Here is an 18,216-nt window from a genome sequence, read left to right on the forward strand (position 1 = left end):
ACCTTGTTAACTAGCTAAACATGCTCTGCAAGTCATCAATTCAGCAGAGAAATTAAATCTGAAAGACAAATATCTGGACCTGATCAAGCTCTCACCATGGATACTTTCCAGAAAAGCATCATTATGATAGGAACAAGCAGAAACTGTATGAACCAACAATGACTTACATGCATGTCATTAAAAGACTTGAACTCTGCAGAGATAATGGATGTAATGTATGTGCAGAGACTGATGAAAATGAGACAGACTAGAATTACCACAGTTTCGTTCGTGAATGATAACTTTTCTTTGTTCTTTGTATAACTTGGAAATACAAATCAAATACCATGCAATTTTTAAAAATGAAATGAGGATTGTTTGGAGAAATGCGTTTGTACATAACGGAGATGTAGGAGAGCCCTATCTATGTCACATCTACCTCTGCTGTAAGTGCTTTCACTTTAACTTGTGGCAACCATTACAACACAATATGTGAAACACTGGATGAGCTTCAGAAAACTCAACACAGTGCCATAGGAAATCAAACCTAGCTCTTTCCTGACTGAGGTCCACAGTTAGCAGTGAGCAGTACTTTTTGCCAATTCAGCCACCAGGGGAGAGTCCAATGGAATATTAAAGGTGCCACATCACGCATTTAATAATTTTTATTGGCTTTAAAATCTTTCATTAAAATACCACTTTATCTTAATGGGCCTTGGTAGCACTAAATAACGTGCTGGGGTCTGTGAGGAAGCTGCAATTTCTGTCAGTTTTGCATAACTTAACGGCCGAGCAACAATTCCTTAAAGACGGTGCAGGAGATGAGCAATTATTGACATGAATGATCAAGACTATTGTAGATTAATTAATTTTGTGGCTTCTTCCAGTTTATGTCCTACTTACAGGATTTCAATTAAACTTCCAATATAAAGCAATGAATCAATTAAAAGCAATCAACTTGATAGGACATTAGTGTTTATGATTATGGCTTTGAAATATTTCATGCAATGAATCTATTGCACTTCACATTGTGCAGCAATGAAGGACATTGGGTTTAGTGACTGCAAATTTTGGTTCTATACATTAACTGTGGCTTATGGAAACTTAATTTTAAAAATTATGTGACAAAGTTCTCCCTCCTACCCAATCCCAAATTCCACTGACGATTTGGCCAGTGAGTTAGAGTACAATAATGCATTTTGTTCTGGTCATCAGACTTTAGGAAGAATGTGAGGGTCCTCGAGAGATCGCAGAAGGGATTTACTAGAATGGTTCCAGGTGCAGAGCATTTTAAGTAAAGGTTAGACTGGAAAAGTTAAGGCTTTTCTCCTTGTAATACAAGAGATTGAGTGGAGAGTTGGGAGAGATGTATAGAGTAAGAATGGTTCTGATCCCATTGAAACATATAGGATTCTTAAAGGGCTTGGCAGGGTCAATGCTGAGAAAGTGCTTCCATACAAGGGAGAGTCAAAAACCAGAGGACGTAGTCTCAGAATGAAGGGACACCAATTTAAGACAGAGATGGGGAGGAATTTCTTCTCTGAGGGTTGAGAATCTTTGGAATTCTTTGCTGCAAACAGCTTTGGTGCAGAGTCCTTGTGCATATTTAAGGCTGAGATAGAAAGATTCTTGGTCAATCGGGCAGTCAAGTGTTATGGGGAGAAAACAGCAAAGTGAATGGTAGGAGTTTTAGTTCGACCATGATCAAATGAATGGCAGAGCAGGCTCAAGAGGGAGGGTTGGAGCGTGTAGTTAAAGTCCTACACTTGTTCCTATTTCTTAAGGTCTTACAGTATTAAATAAAACAGACAAAGAAAATGTGTTTGCAATTAGCTCAAAGGACAACAATGAGGACAGTTTTAAAGTTTAGGGAAAGGGCTGGGAGAAATTTTCACACATTTGGAGGTAATTACTTGGATTTCTGTGCTTACTGGAGTGGTGAAAGTGAAGAAAATAAGGAATGAAGAGCACAGTAACTTCCTCTCAATTTCTGTAGCTACCTCATTGATGCATTAGTAACCAGGTTCTGTTTTTTTCTGATCCTCTACCCAAGTTTTCTGCCTAATTCCCTCTTCTGTGCTTTGGGTTCAGTAGATCAAACACTGTATGATTGAATGACCTTTTTTCTTATCTTCTCCTGGCAGCAATAATTACAAAACATACAAATCTCTAAAAAAGGGACAGGCTGGGAAACCCAGATTAATGATGGCCAGAACAGCATGACTAAATGTTTTCCACAACAAATGCCTGTGAAACTTTCTTCCCTTCGCAAATGTAATTACCTTGCAAACACACAACCCATTGCCCCCTTTCCACTCCAACTCCCAGGATAAAGCCTAGGACAAACTGGGGGGAAAAAACGCTGGAAAATTCTTCCTCAGTATTTGTCCACCTCTCAATTACACAGACAGAAAATCCTGTAAACTAAATCGTAAGACTTGGAAATGAGTAAGTTATAACAAAACTCTCAAGAAAAGTACTCAAGGGTGTACTGAAGCACTTTCCTGACATATACAAAACAAGTGGGCCCAGTGTGCGTCACTCACGTGTTTTACCGGTTTCTCCCTCTGGGCAGTCAGAACCGGTCCAGAAGATTACGAGGCAGGAATTCATTCCATGGTGATCTGCTTGTTTAAAACACTTAGTATCGGAGGTCTTTGTTCAAGTCCCACCTGCTCCAAAAGTGTGTCATAACATCTCTGAACAGGTTGTTCGAGAAATATCTAGAATTAAAGAAAATCTTTTCAGTTAGTGTTTCCATGACCTAATGTTGACCAAAAGGTTTTTTTTCAGACAATGAAGAGTTTTCAATAGGAGATTCCAACTATTCCATTCCTTACCAATTCGTAGAAAACTACTACTCCAGAATCCAAGATGCCATTCTCAGGATGTGAACATAACAGGCAATGCCAGCATTTATTCTCCACCCATAATTGAGAGGCGGTGATGGCTCAATGTATTGAAACATATGGTGTAGGCCTGGGCCTGGTGCTGTAAGAGGTTCCTGTGCTCAGGATGAGGGCACTATCATGTGCCATCATCCTCCTATATCCCACAGTCTACAACACTGGCACGATTAAAACGAAAATGATAAATCATGAGGCAGTGATTAGAAACTGTATTTCTTATTGAGTTATGAAGAATTGCAATCATCTTGCTAACATTGTAACGTGTTTTAAAGGCAAACGTTTTTCATGTATGCTTTTTATTGTATTGCTGCTGCTGTCATAAAACAGCTATTATACTTGGATTTTTAACTGCAATGTAATTGAGCTGTTAGATCTGCACTGAGTTTTACTGTACTGTAAATTCCTTGCAGCAAACCAAAACCTGCATACTACTTCTGCAAACATCTTGATCCTGAAAATACTGATATTGAACTGATTGACTTTGATACAGAACTGGATTGAACTCTGTACATTTATGAACAGCAAGACTATAAACTGCTCATTAAGTATGAAGTGACAGCAATGTGAAAGGAGACGAACATGTTTGTCTTCCTATAAAACTACCGCTCATCAAAACAAGTGAAAAGGCAGCATCGAGAACAACAACAGTTTGATTCCTGAGCGATCTTGAAGATGCCTGACTGGGCAGAAAGTGTGTTTTCCCCCATGGGAGAAACTAGATCTGGGGGACGGAACTTCGGGATAAGGTCCTCCCATTTAAAATGAAGATAAAGAGAATGTTTTCTCTCAAGAGGGTTGAGAGTTTCTGGATTCCTCTTCCCCAGAGAGCTGTGGAGGCAGGGGTGTTGAATATTTTTAAGCCAGCGTTTGACAGTTTCTTGGTGAATGAAAGAATTAAACAACGTCAGGCATAGGCAAGAATATGGATTTGAGATCACATGCAGATTAGCAATGATCTTATTGGATGGTGCAGCAGCCTTGTGAGTCTGAATGGTGTACATTTGTTATATCCTTATAGTGCCCCTAACACAATAAGACAGCCCCAGATGCTTCTAGTACATTACAAAGTAAATATGATAAAATATATCACAAGGTTTAGATCCTCAGTTCTAAGATGTAGCTTACCATCACCTTCTCAAGGACATGATGCGCCGAAGGGTCTCTGATAGATGGCCAACAAATCCTGGCTTTTCCAGTGATGCCTACATACCATAAAGAATAAAACCAAAGATATTTGATCAAATGGTCTACAGCTTAGAGAAGCTTTTATGGAATGAAAGTAAAGGAGAGGATTGTCTCAGTTTACAATCTGATATTGATTGGGAAGTAAATTGAGCAGAGCAATGGCAGGTGGACTTTCATCCTGCCAAATGTGAGGTAATGCATTCTATGATGTGGATACGTTCTTGGTTAGACAGGGAATCAAGGGTTATGGGGTACAAGCCAGAGGATGGGGTTGAGAAATGTTGATCTAATAGCAGAGTAAACTTGATGGGCCAAATGGCCCATTTCTGCTCTTATATCGTGTGGCAGATCAAGTTCAATGTGAAGAAGTGTGAGGTGATACACATTGTTACAGGCAACATGGGAGACAGTGTAAAATATAGGGTACTGTTCTAAAGGGTGTGTAGGAGCACAGACACCTGGGTATAAACGTACAGAAATCATTAATGGTGGCAGGACAGGTAGAGAGAGCTATTAATAAGGTATGCATAGGAGGCAAAGAGTACAAAAGCAGGGCAATTGTGTTGAATCTATGTAGGACACTAAACCTCTCAATAGAGTGTTGCAGAGAGTTCTGGGCACCATACTTCAGCAAGAATGTGAACACGTTAACGAGCGTGTAGAAGAGGTTTACATGAATGGTATGTTTTGAAGACTGGTCACCGGACCTGAAACGTTAACTCAGATTTCTCTCTACAGATACTGCCAGAACTGCTGAGCGCTTTGAGCATCTTCTGTTTTTTGTTTCAGATTTCCAGCATCCGCTGTTCTTATGGTTTTTACAAGAATTGATCCAGGGCTGGCAAACTTCTGTTACAAGGATGGACTGGAAAGCTTGGAACTATTTATTGGAAAGGGGAAGACTGGGGAGAGTCTTTTTCAAAATCATGAGGTTTCTGGGAAGATTAGATAGGGAGAAACTGTTCTCTTTCATAAAAGAGTCAAGGACAGAACAAGCAGGAAAGTTGATGTTTTGGCACCCGTCTCGAATCATCAACTTTCCTGCTCCTCTGATGCTGCCTGGCCCGCTGTGTTCCTCCAGCTCCACACTGCGTTATCTCTGACTCTAGCCTTGGCAGTTCTTGCTATTCCTAAGGGCAAGATGCCACTGTTTTGAGTTATTATTTCTCAAAAACAACAATGCGAGGTTGACAAAAAAAAGCACATTTCGATGTAGTAAATGGTCTGGATCTAGAACGTACTGCCTGGTAGGGGTAGATGCAAGTCCAACTGAGGCATTCAAAAGGGCATGGGATGATTATTTAAGTAGGAACCACGTGCAGGGGGTTATGGGGAAAAGGCAGGAATTTGGTACCGCTTTGAAATGCTGAGGGATGGTGCAAACATAATGGGCCAAATGGTGTCTGGAATAACTGCATGGATGCCAGTATCTCATCACCGAGTCACCCTTTATTTACATGTGCACAGCCCATGGGCTCTGACCCCGAGCCAGTCCCTAGAATGGAAAGATTCTCTATTTGTATCTGTCAGCCAGGGCTCCCTGATTGGTCCCAGTTATCAACCCCAATTAAGGATCTCACAGTCAATGAGATCCACTTGATCCTGGTTCGAATCAATTTTCTGTTTCTTTCCCCACTGAAACAATGCAGTCAATCTGTAAAGCACGACCGTAGGATAAAGGAAAACACGTTTATAGCTGCGGCAGCCAAACTTCAATATGAGGCAGCAAATCCCACAAATCTGAATGTAATCTTGGCGGAGGAGTGGAGGTTAAAAACCAAACTGGGAATCACATCAGATACATTTAGATGGTACGGCCAGAGAGGGTGACACGTGTGTGTCGCTGGCTGGGCCAGTAGTTATTACCTGTCCCTAGTTGCCATTGAGAAGGAGGTGATTAGCTGCCATCTTGATCCACTGCAGTCCTCCTGCTGTGGGTTGACCCACAATGCCACTGGGAGGGAATTCCAGGACCTTGACCCAGTGACAGTGAAGGAATGGTGATATATTTCCACGTCAGGATGGTGAGTGGCTTGGAGAGGAACTTGGAGGTGTGGTGTTCCTGTATACCTGCTGCCCTTGTCCTTCTAGATGGACGTGGTCATGGGTTTGAAAGGTGTTATCCAGGGATCTTTGGTGAATATTATTTGATGGATAATTAAATGCCTCAGACCCTGAACAAATGTTTATAAAGGGCTTATAGAGTATTCAGGGCAATGCTCCTAAACTCTGCAAAATTATATATTGCCGATCACATCCACAGCAAGAAGGAGAAAGTGTACTTTGCCTCAGGATCCCTGACTTAGGGAAGTATAGAAATCAAACTTGAAGATCCACAAGTTCTTAAGATTTTTTTAAAAATTCACTCATGTGGCTGCTAATGTCTGCACCTGCATTTATTGCCCATCCCTAATTGCCCTTGAATTGAACAGCTTGATTTTCCATTTCAGAGGACTTTTAAGAGCCAAATATATTGCTGTGGGTCTGGAGTCACATGTAGGCCAGACCAGGTAAGAATGGTAGATTTTCCTTTCCAAAGGATATGGGTGAACCAAATGGGTTTTTACAATAACTGACAAAGGTCACCATTAGATTAGGAGGTGAGTTACTGGCTGTAGAATTCCTAACTTCTGACCTGCTTTCGTAGTCTCAGTATTTTTGTGTCTGGTCCAGTTCAGTTTCTGATCAATATAATCCCCTCCAGGATGTTAACCGAGAGATAGGGAATAAGCATATGAGAGAGAGAGAGGCGGGGGGGGGGGGGGGGGGGGTGTGCAGATGGGAAAAAAGTAAATTGAATAGAGGTAGAGAGGAGGCCAGAAAGGCAAGGAATGAGAAAGTGCAGGGACTTAGTTGATGAGGCAATGAGGGAAGAAAAAAATAAGAACAAGGTTAGTGACTAGACTAATGAACTGGGAATGAAATTAAAAAGTAGAAATACAGGTTAGTTTACATTTTAGAAATCCGTGGTGAACCTGCCCAGAAGCAGAATCGTCCTGGCAAGACTAGTTATCTGTCAGCTCTGAGGGATCAAACACTGAGATAATGAGCTGAGCTGAGCTAAGACTGCAGCTACTAATCATATTTTTGTTGGCCAGAAATAATGTTGGAAAGATTTCACTTGTCTCTTCTGGTGCTTTAATGATGGCAGAATAGGTGCTGTAGCATAATGACTTTCCAGAAAGAGTTCTCTCCACCGGGTATAAAAATTAGAATAAAAAGATTTATGAATTAATGAGAGCTTTGAGCATCATGGTTCTTTCCACAGGTCGCACCTGGCTCCCAGTACCATTTTTTACATTTGTGATCTGTTTCTTTTCTGCTGGTGCTCTCTCCTCCTCCTCTTTTTTTAGTAACTTATCATTCCCAGTGAGAGGAGCAGCTTTTGATACAGCTGTCAAGTTGCCTTTCCCCATCAAGCATTGGACAGACTCATGGCCGTTGTGATCAATCAAGTGACACCTTCACCAGAATCCTCTCCTGGCAATCAAAAAGCTTGTCTCACATTCCACAACAAAACAAGGTAATGTCAGAATCTAAGTTCCGTCCTTGGAGGGTGATGTCAGGAAGAAGTTCTTTGCGAAAAGGGTAATAGAAATCTAGAACTTTCTGCCCCATAAAACTGTTGAGGCTAGGTGAAGTGAGGGGCTAGGGGTCAATTGAAAAACACAGAGCTGAGGTTGATAGATATTTGTAAGGTGAAAGTTATTAAGAAATCATGGAATGGGGGACATCAGATAAGATGCAAGTTTCGCATGATCTAATGGAATGGCAGAGGGGCTGAATGGCCTCCTGTTCCTGTGCTCCAAATTACTCCCACTTTCAATGTTGGGTCTGCCATTAGAGATAGCGCTGTTTGTTAAGTGTTGGTTAGGGGGAGAAGACAGGGTGAGTGGGCCAAGAGGCAATTTGCCAGATAGGGACTTCCATTGTTTATGTCTTGCCCAAATTTATGCTTGAGGTTTACTGACGGTCTGTCTCAAAGCCAACTGGATGGTAAATGAATAGGAAGGATTTAGAGGGAGACAGCTAAATGCTGGCAAATGGGACTGGATTAATTTAGGATATCTGCACTTTTAGCTCTAACAGTGGGTCAGAAGGAGAAGGTGGGCTCTTGACGCCATCAGAATACAATGGAGTTAGTGAGTAAGAAGGAGCTCACTTTTGACATGTACTTCTCAGGATCCCAGAAAGTTGCATTGAAGTATTTTTAAAGTGTAATTGTGGTAACATGACTTCAACCCAGGAAAGCAGCCAACAATGTGAAATATGCATGTTGTTAAACACACGCTAGCAATTGAACCTCAAGGAGCAGGTGAGGAAAATTAAGCAGCTCATATATTGACCTCATTAGTCTATCAAGCTTCCCAACATGCACCCATTATGGGATCAACCCTTGATTGAAGATTTGTTGAGGCAAGAGGGAAATGAGATCATTTCTTTTCAAAATAAAGTTGGATTTTGCTTCAGTTAATTGCAGCATATTTCCTTGTTTACCCCTTGAATCACCTTTCCTCCTTTCCTGGGGTTCTCCTAAATATAGGAGGGACAGTTAGTAAGTTTGCAGGTGACACCAAAATTGGTGGTGTAGTGGACATGGGGAAGATTAGCTCAGAGTACAATGGGGCCTTGATCAGATGGGCTGATGGAGCGAGGACTGACAGATGGAGTTTAATTTAGGTAAATGTGAGGTGCTGCATTTTGGAAAGGCAAATCAGAGCAAGATTAATACACTTAATGGTCAGGTCCTCAAGCGTGTTGCTGCACAAGAGAGCTCGGAATGCAGGTTCATAGCTCCTTGAAAGTGGAGTCGCAGGTACATAGGATAGTGAAGATGATGTTTGGTTTGCGCACCTTTATTGGTCAGTGCATTGAGTGTAGGAGTTGGGAGATCATGTTGCAGCTGTAGAGGACATTGGTTAGGCCACTTGTGGAATATTGTGTGCAATTCTGGTCATCCTGCTATAGAAAAGTTGTTGTCAAACTTGAAAGGGTTCAGAAAAGATTTACGAGAATGTTACCAGGGTTGGAGGGTTTGAGCCACAGGGAAAGGCTGAGTATGCTGGGACTTTTTTCCCTGGAGTGTTGGAGGATGAGGGGTGACCTTATAGAAGTTTATAAAAATCACAAGGGCATAGATAGAGTGAATAGTCAAGGTATTTTTGTCATTGTAAGGGTGTCTAAAACTCGAGGGCATAGGTTTAAGGTGATAGGGAAAAGATTTAAAAGGAAATGAAGGGGCAACTTTTTCACAGAGTGGTGCGTATATGGAACGAGCTACCAGAGGATGTGGTGGAGACTGGTACAATTACAACATTTAAAAGGCATCTGGATGGTACATGAATAGGAAGGATTTAGAGGGAGACGGCTAAATGCTGGCAAATGGGACTGGATTAATTTAGGATACCTGGTCAGCATGGACGAGTTGAGCTGAAGGGTCTGTTTCCGTGATGCACATCGCTATGACACTATAAATCCTAATAAATGGATGCTGATCACATCATGATTTTAAAAAAGCAACTTCTGAACTGGTATCTAAGCTAGGCATAGGTAAAGAATGCCCACCTGCAGTTGTGGAACCATCAGGAGTGGACCCAGGGAATGGGCCCTGTTTTGATATCCTCAGATTTAATAATAACAATTGGCACGTCAGCTGCTAACCACTTCTGTGCCAGTTTTTAATGGTGGAGTAGATTACCCACAACATTTAAAACGCACAGAAGGACATCACTGTCACCTGTTGATCGTTGATGGAGCAAAGTGCTAGGTTGAGTTAGTGATATGGGCTTCCAGCATTAAATATGGTCAAAGCTGCTTTGTAAAACTGTATTTACTTGTTAAACTTGACAGTCCTGACACTCCAATCACTTGAAATTACCATGACAGCATCAATCAGAAGACCCAGCAAACGCATGAGGAATTTAAAACAATTCATTTTCTCCGCTGTGGCACGTATCTCGAATTCTGTTTCTCAGCACCAACTTTCATCATGCAGGATTTACAGCAAAACAACTTGGATGCTATTAAAGGAAAGCAAAGATGCACATTTTGTTTGACTTTATTCTTTTCTTCTCCTAAGGTGGAAGGAAGCCTGTCCACTGTCTTATCCCAGGGGCCTCTCATCCCCCAGTGGTCCAAAAGAACATGGAGATTCCCTCTCTTGCGATGGGAATGCTAAAGGATTAATTAGGATCAGAGTGTGGATGGCAACCAGGTGGTGCAGATCACAGGGGGTGGGTCCCTTTGAATAGCATGGGTGAGCATGAGCAGGTTGGCCAGCAGGCAGCAAGGAAGTATCAAGGTCAATTGCAGGAGGTGAGCACGGGTGTTCACCCAGTACTCTGCAAAATTTTCACCTAGCATCCTAAAATCCATTCAGGACCAAAAAATAACCAGAAGTTGCTGGAAAAGCGCATCAGGTCTGGCAGCATCTGTGAAGAAAAATCAAAGTTAGAGAAAACTTTGAATTTTTTTTCACAGATGCTGCAGGGCCTACTGAGCTTTTCCAGCAACTTCTGTTTGTCTTCCTGATTTACAGCATCCGCAATTCTTTCAGTTTTTATTCCCTAAAATCAATTATCATGGTCGTTATTGTATTGTAGTGTTAGAGAATTGTTGTGTGTAAATTAATTGCCACATTCCTTCCTCTGTCTAAAAGTATCCCATTGATCATAATGTACATTTGAGTTGTCACAGTCATAGAGTCATACAGCATGAAAACAGACCCTTCAGTCCAACCAGTCCATGCTAAACATAATGCCAAACTAAACTAGTCCCACCTGCCTGTTCCTGGCCCATATCCCTCCAAACCCTTTCCTATACATGTACTTATCCAAATGTCTTTTAAACATTGCAGTTGTACCCACATCTACCACTTCCTCACAAAGTTCTTTCAATGCATGAACCACTGTCTGTCTAAAAAATTGCCCATGTCTTTTTTAAATCTCTCTCTTCTCACCTTAAAAATGTGCTCCGTGGCCTTGGAAGTCCCCATCCTAAGGAATCAACAACTACCTTTAATCTGACTATAGCTCTCATTATTTTATAAACTTCTATCAGGTTGCCTTTCAACCTCCCAGGCTCCAGTGGAAAAAGTCCCAGCCTATCCAGCCCTTCCTTATAACTCAAACCTTCTCTGCCCAGCAACATCCTGGTAAATCTCTTCTGATCCCTCTTCAACTTAATAATATCCTTCCTATAACTGGGCGACCAGAACTGGACACAGTGCTCCAGAAGAGGCCTCACCAATGTTCTATACAAACTCAACATGACTTCCCAATGCCTTTATTCAAAGGACTAAGCAATGAAGGCAAACATGCCAAATACCTTTTTAATTGTTCTATCTTTAGGCAATGTAAACTTCAAAGAATTCTGTCCTAAGTTTGTGAAAGATGCGATATGAATGCAGATCTCTGCATCAGCAGTATTTTTGATTTGATTTATTATTGTCATGTGTACCAAGGTACAGTGAAAAGAGTTGTCTTTCTTTCTTGCTTTACAGGCAAATTGTATTATACAAGTGCATCAAGGCGACAGAACAGAGTGCAGGATACAGTGCTACAACTTGTTATGTAGTAGTTAAGTATTATTTAAGACTTCTGACCTCTGTGGAAGAACTATAATGGACATTGATCCTGCTGCACATCCCGTTGACTTTGTGCTTAAAGTACAAATGGGCTGGCAGGTATGCCAGAAATCTCATCGGCTTGAGATCCCAAGGTAACTCAGCCTATTTTATTATGACTTAGGGCCTATGGCATTTTTTTAGTATTTGTTAGCAACTTATGTATTCTACAGTGAATAGAGAAAAAAAATTAGTGATACATTGATCATTGAGAAAAGTATAACAAAAATTAATATTTATGTAGTCCTTTACATGACCTCAAGGCACCACAAAGTGCTTTACAAACACAGATGAAATTCCAAAGTGTAATCGCTGTTGTAACATAGGGAACATGGTAGGCAATTTGTACATAGCTAGATCCCACAAGCAGAAATGTGAAAAGGATCAGATGACTTGTTTACAAGCATGTGTCCAGGGATGAGAATCTTAAATTATGAGGACTGGTTAAATAAGAGGCTGGGAGGACATCTAATCAATATTTTCGAAATCATGAATGAGCTAGATAGCGTTGCTTGGGAAAAGTTGTTCCCATTTGTAAAAGGAGCAATAACAAGAGGGCGTAGATTGAAAATGATCTCCAAAAGATGAAAAAGTGAAGAGAGATAAAAGGGAGATTTGTCAGTCAGGGTATGTCATGCAGTGCCTGAAAGTGTGGCAAAAGCAAGATTCAGTTGAAGCATTCAAGTGGGCATTTGATGATTGTTTGGCTAAAAGTAACATGCAAGAGTGTGGGGAAAAGTCAGGAGACTGGCACGAGATAATGATGCTCATTTAATAAGTAGGTGGAAGCATGATGGACCTTATGCACCATAGCACTTCAGAGATTCTGTGACCTGTTTTGGTGTTGAGGGGTAGACTGTCTTACTTAACCAGTCGATGACCCACTCATTCCAGGTATTAATCCAGTAAACATTCTCTACACCTGTTCCATTTACACTTTTCTTTAAATAAGGTGACCAATGCTCTAAACAATATTCTAAATAAAGTTTTACCAATACCCTGTATAATTTGAGCAGAACCTTCCAATGTTTGTGTTCAATTTCCCTCGTGATGAATGGTAACATTCGACTAGCTTTTTTTAACCAGGCACTGGTCTGGGGAGGACTCTTGTACCAGATGGATAGTAGCTGAAACAGTTAATGTACACCACAAGATAAGCTCCACCCATCAGGTTATACAGGATTGTTTCTGGGAAGAGCTAGCCAGTTGTTGAAGGAACTCCGCAGTGGCTGGTATCTTGTCACCAAGTCACCCCTATTTACACATGGAGACTCCTCGACACTGGTCTGGCTTCCTCCGAGCCAGCTCTGAGTGAGCAGAACTTCTGACTGTCCTGTTTATATCTGTCAGCCAGGGCTCCCTGATCGGACCAGGTTAACAGCCCCAATCAGGGAACCCATACTCTGTGAGGTTCACCTGGCTGACCTCAATACGATCACCACGATAGACAGATTTTTTAGTTCACTTACAAGAACTAGGCATTACTGACTGAGGAGCTTGTATGGTGCGGTGGTAATGTCCCTATCTCTAAGCTAGCAGGCCAGGTCTCAAGTCCCAACTGTCCCAGAGGTGCGTAATAATGTCTTTGAACTGTTTGATTTGAAAATATCAGAGCATTGCTGAATGGAGTGGCATTTATTGCCCATCCCTAACTGCCCCTTGAATAGATATTGCAGGATTTTCCAGGTCAGGTTGGTGAGTGGCTGAGAAGGGAACTTGCCCAGTGGTGGTGTTTCCTAGCCCAGAACACAGGGCGATGGCAAGTTGTTGAGCGTGTGGTTCTGAGCATGGTTAGTATTCTGCTTCATAGGAACAGGGATGTTATTCCATTATAAACCCTGTGTTATTCTGTGTCCCTTGAAGATCATCAAATGTAATCGCTATTGAGTAAACATGAGCAAATTTATCAATTCTCTTTATTTTGGCTAGGGTTTTTATTTTTGTTGGTCGAAGAATGAGGGCACATTTTATGCTTTGAGTCGATGGTGTGTTTCATTCTCTCCTCTTTAAAATTGTCTCATTTCTGTAAAAAAAGTGTGACTGTTAGTAAAGTGCTTTGTGTCACACCCATGTAGTAAGCCAGACAGTATTATCGGCGTTGGACATGCTGATTTCTGAAGGAGACAATAAACCAAGGCCTAGCCTGCCTTCTCAAGTAGACACAAGGGAATCACAGATGCTATTTGACTAAGATCCGAGGAGATATGCCTATTGTCCTGGTCAATATTCATCCATCAATCAACATGAATGAAAAATAGATTACCTAGTCAATAGCTCATCGCTGCTTGTGGGATCTTGCTTTATGCATGTTGGCTGACACATTTCCTAAATTTTGAGTGCTGAATTGATGGTAGAGTGTCTTTGGACGTTCTGATGTCATGAAAGCTTCTAATGTAAATGTAAGTCCTTCTTTCATTTTTATGCATAGAGCAAAGGATTGAGCCAGTCACAGCCTAGGATGAAGAAGCTTGTTGGTCAACAAACACCCTTTGGGATTTTGCTGGAACTGGTATCATTATAGCTTGGAAGTGGGTTAAGTGTCTTCTTCCTAATCATGATGCAATGTCTCTCCAGGTAATGATAACAGGATTAAACTCAGCTCTGGTACCACAAAAGGTTATATTGGGCTGCCTAACAAGGAGTGACCATGGACAATTTAAATGAAGTATTGAACAGCACTATCATGGGAAGGGAAGGTGGTGGCATAAATGTAAAATCTTTGGTTAAGTATCCAGAATACCAGGCTATTCTTCTTGGGGACATAGTTTCAAATTCCACTGTGGTAGGTGGTGACCTCTTGACCGGAAAAGAAAGGTTCAAGTCCCACCTACCCCAGAGTAGGTTGATTTTCTTTAGGGAAAGCCTCTAGAATGCTTGGAATGAGGAGCGAAGATAAGTAGGGTGTGGAGAAGAGAATCTGAAGTTGTAAAGGACTGATCACTTTTACTGTCACAGCTAAAAGGCAGGGTTTGCTGAATTTCAAGATTTCTGCAATGATTAAACATGGAAATATTTACTGCTATTGCCTCCTCACTTCTCAAGATATTTCAGGTTCAATCTATCAAACCATTTTAACTCTGATTACATCCCCCTCTTTTAGACGAACTGATCCATGGGTAATGATTTCAGGGCACCTGCTTGGCCACAAGCTATTCGTATCAGATCAGCCATGATCTTATTGAATGGTGGAGTGGACTTGATGGGCTGAATGGCCAACTTCTGCTCCTATGTCTTATGGTGTTATAGCAGCAGAGGTGAGCTGCATCTTGGGCTTTTTCCACCTTCCATGTACATGCTTTGGCAAGGAACAGCAGATTATGAGAGAGAGAGAGAGAGAGAGAGAGAGAGAGATACCCCTGGACTGATTGTCTTAGGGGGAACAGATTGCTAAAAAGCACAGGCTAATCAAACCTGGAAGCTTCTCAATTTATCTGAACTGGTACTGCACAAGCTTTCCCATTGAAGAGGAGCTGTGACCTTGACTGTTATGTTTTAATCGATACTTCATGGTGTAATCAATTTTGCTATAGGAAAAAATCTATGTGGCTTCATCAAAGACTGAACAGGCTGCACCCACTGTAACTTGTTAATACAGTCCAGCCTCTTCTGTTACTTTAGTATTGTTTGAGCTTAGGTTACCCAGGCTACAATTCAAACCACAAATATGCTGAATCAAAGCAACGTGAGTATAGAGAATTGCTGCAGTGTTTGTGAGAAGAAACTCCTCAGTATAAGAAGTTCTGCAAAATGCCTCGGGTCAAAGTTGAGGTAATGGAGTAGTGGTCCCACCCTTTTTATGGTCGTCTGAAATTGAAGCTACTCCCGTTCTCTTCATAACTGAAGGCCTTGTTTCTAATTCTGTTGCTGCCTGCCCATTGGTCCAAAGTGCTCAGACTGGGGTCTGCCTAACCTAAGGCTGCCCTAATCTGCCACTGATTGGTCTACAACTGTGGCACAAGTAGGGGAAGTGAGAGGTTAGTGAGGCATTCTTGGACGTCAACTCCAAAAATTAATAAATGGGCAATAATGGAGTACTTTTGCTGATCCCAGGACGTCCCAAAGTATTTATATACAGCTGAAGTGTAATCACTGTAGGAAACACTGCAGTCAATTTTACATAACACAATCCCACAAATACAGTAATGACCACTACACTCAAGCTGGTCAAAGGACCTATTTCCATGCTGTAAAGCTCTATGACACTGTGACCATGACTCAGGGGCTAAATGACATTTTGTGGTCACATGTTCCTCTGGATTGTCATCACCAGTTCTCTCAAGTACAAATAGCTTTGTTGATATTCACATTACAGAAACTTAATTGTTCTCTTTGGAAATTTCATGAAATCTTATTTTGTCTTTTTCTGCAGTAAGTGGAAATTGTCTCTGATTTTGGGATCTTCAAGTTCAGGCTGTTTTCCAGCTTCACAGACCAGTGAGAATTAACGAGGGCTGATATCGAAGGACGCACCAAAGCACACATGGTCCATGACAGGAATGAAAAAGGCCGTTGCTCACTGTTAATGTTGGTGTAAACTTGCTGGAAGCTATGTACAAGGGATCTCTGGGGTATAAGGTAGATGGAGGCACATGACTCAAACACAGAAACATGAAACAAACAACCTGGTTCAGAAAAACAATTCACAGCTTCTATTTCAGCAAGACCCAGCAGCTCAGGTTACCAATGGCACATTTTAATCCCCAAGGAGATTGTTATATGTTTCACAAAATGGGGAGAACTTATCAGCTTTTGTACTCCACATTTTTACTCTTCCTGTACCCTAAGTAGTGTGAACTTCCTTGTGTTTTCAAGACTCTGAAAGAGTCTCTGAGTTTAGAACACCATCCAAGCTGACATCATCAGGAGGCTTGGCATGCACTAAAATGAGAAGCTAATACAGTAATAATTGGGAATTAGAGCATTAGGTCCTGCTGTAAGAATAAGTTCTATAGCAACTTTCAACTGAATAATGCACTCATGAAAATACCTTCATCTCAATGTCTAACTTCCTTTCTAAACTATGCAATTTATGTTTTCCAATCAGAAGGTTATAAAACAATGTAGTATGAGACTTAACGGTGCAATTATTTCAGCTCTGTTAAAATCTCCCTCAGGCTGATTTGAAAACATCGCCTCTTCTGAGGTTCTTCTTAAAGCTAAGGCCCTTGAGCACAGATTTGGCCATATGTCCCCATGTCCCTGAATTGTTCATGTTCCTGCCCAGTGCACTGGGTGCCGCGCTGTGCAATCGAGTTGTTGGTTATTTTTCTTCTTTATGACTGTTGCTGGGACACTGACATCATATGCTGCAACAACCTTCGCTTATCAATTAAGAATAATTATAATGGAATCCACACCACCTTAATCCAGATTTGGATTCCAATGTTTTTTGTAGAGTGAACGTTGCTGTTGGTGCATGAATTCTCTGAGGAGAACTGAAGTTGCACAAGCAAAGCATCCATTACACCTTCATTTTAAAGTAGGTGCTACATGAATTGTATCGTGTGGGGCTTAGCTGGATGATGCTTATATACGTGCAACCTCAGAAGATATACTCCTGACCATCGTCAGCACCTTTATGAAGGCATATGAAAGCGTGACTCTCACCCTGAACGTTCGCATGACCAAGGTCCTTCATCAACGTGGCCAGGCATTGTGGAGCAAATACCCCGATCAGCAAGGTCCACTGGGAGGCCTTGGAGAATGTTGACCACTTCCAATACCTTGACAATGTCCTGTCAGCCAAAGCACTTATTGACGAAGAGATCCAGCATTGCCTTCAGCGTGCAGGTGAAGCCTTCAGCTGCCTGAGGAAAAAGGTGTTTGAGAACAACAACATCAGATCTGACACCAAGCTCACGGTTTACAGAGCTGTGGTATGTCCTGCACTCCTACATGCCTCTGAAACGTGGACTGTCTATAGCAAACACCTCAAGGTGCTGGAGTAGTGTCACCAACGCTGCCTGTGCGAGGACCTGCAAATCCGCTAGGAAAGCAGACATACCAGAGTCCTCAACCAGGCCAATGTCCCCAGCATCGAAGCACTGACCATCTTTGGCTACAGTGGGCTGGGTACGTCGTTAGCATGACTGACACAAAATTCCCTGAACAGGTGCTATACTTCCGGCTCCACAACAGCAGCTGAACCCCACTATTATTGACCTTGAGCTTATTGTCCTCCTCTTTCGGGGGTGGCATGATTGTCAGAGGCTAGATAAGGTCTGGTCATCACGATACTCCAGCTGTCATGAGTGTGGGACAGACTGTCACTTTCTGATGATTTTGTGATTTAAAGGCCCCACCCCTTGCCTTTCATGGAGAAACCAAATCTCCACATTGCACAGCAGAAACCCCCAACCTTGGAGCTTGGGCTGAAACTCAAAGCAGGACACAGTGATGGAACTGTGCAGCAGGCAGAATAGCTGTCTCACAAAGACTGGCTGATTCTTGTCTCTCTCAAACAAGAGGAACAGAAGAATTCGGAGCAGGAGGAGCCCATTCAGAGCCTCCCCCACTATT

General features: G+C 41.8%; 1 long non-coding RNA gene across 1 annotated transcript; it reads left to right on the top strand.

The window, feature by feature from the left end:
* Positions 1-6,862: 6,862 nt before the first annotated feature.
* On the top strand, positions 6,863-17,046 carry LOC125467351 (uncharacterized). Its single transcript, XR_007250619.2, has 4 exons — positions 6,863-7,596; positions 11,575-11,792; positions 14,126-14,271; positions 16,067-17,046. It is a non-coding gene; the product is annotated as an uncharacterized LOC125467351 (long non-coding RNA).
* Positions 17,047-18,216: the final 1,170 nt, after the last annotated feature.

The sequence above is a fragment of the Stegostoma tigrinum genome, chromosome 33 (assembly GCF_030684315.1).
Source record: "Stegostoma tigrinum isolate sSteTig4 chromosome 33, sSteTig4.hap1, whole genome shotgun sequence".
Classification (NCBI taxonomy): domain Eukaryota; kingdom Metazoa; phylum Chordata; class Chondrichthyes; order Orectolobiformes; family Stegostomatidae; genus Stegostoma; species Stegostoma tigrinum.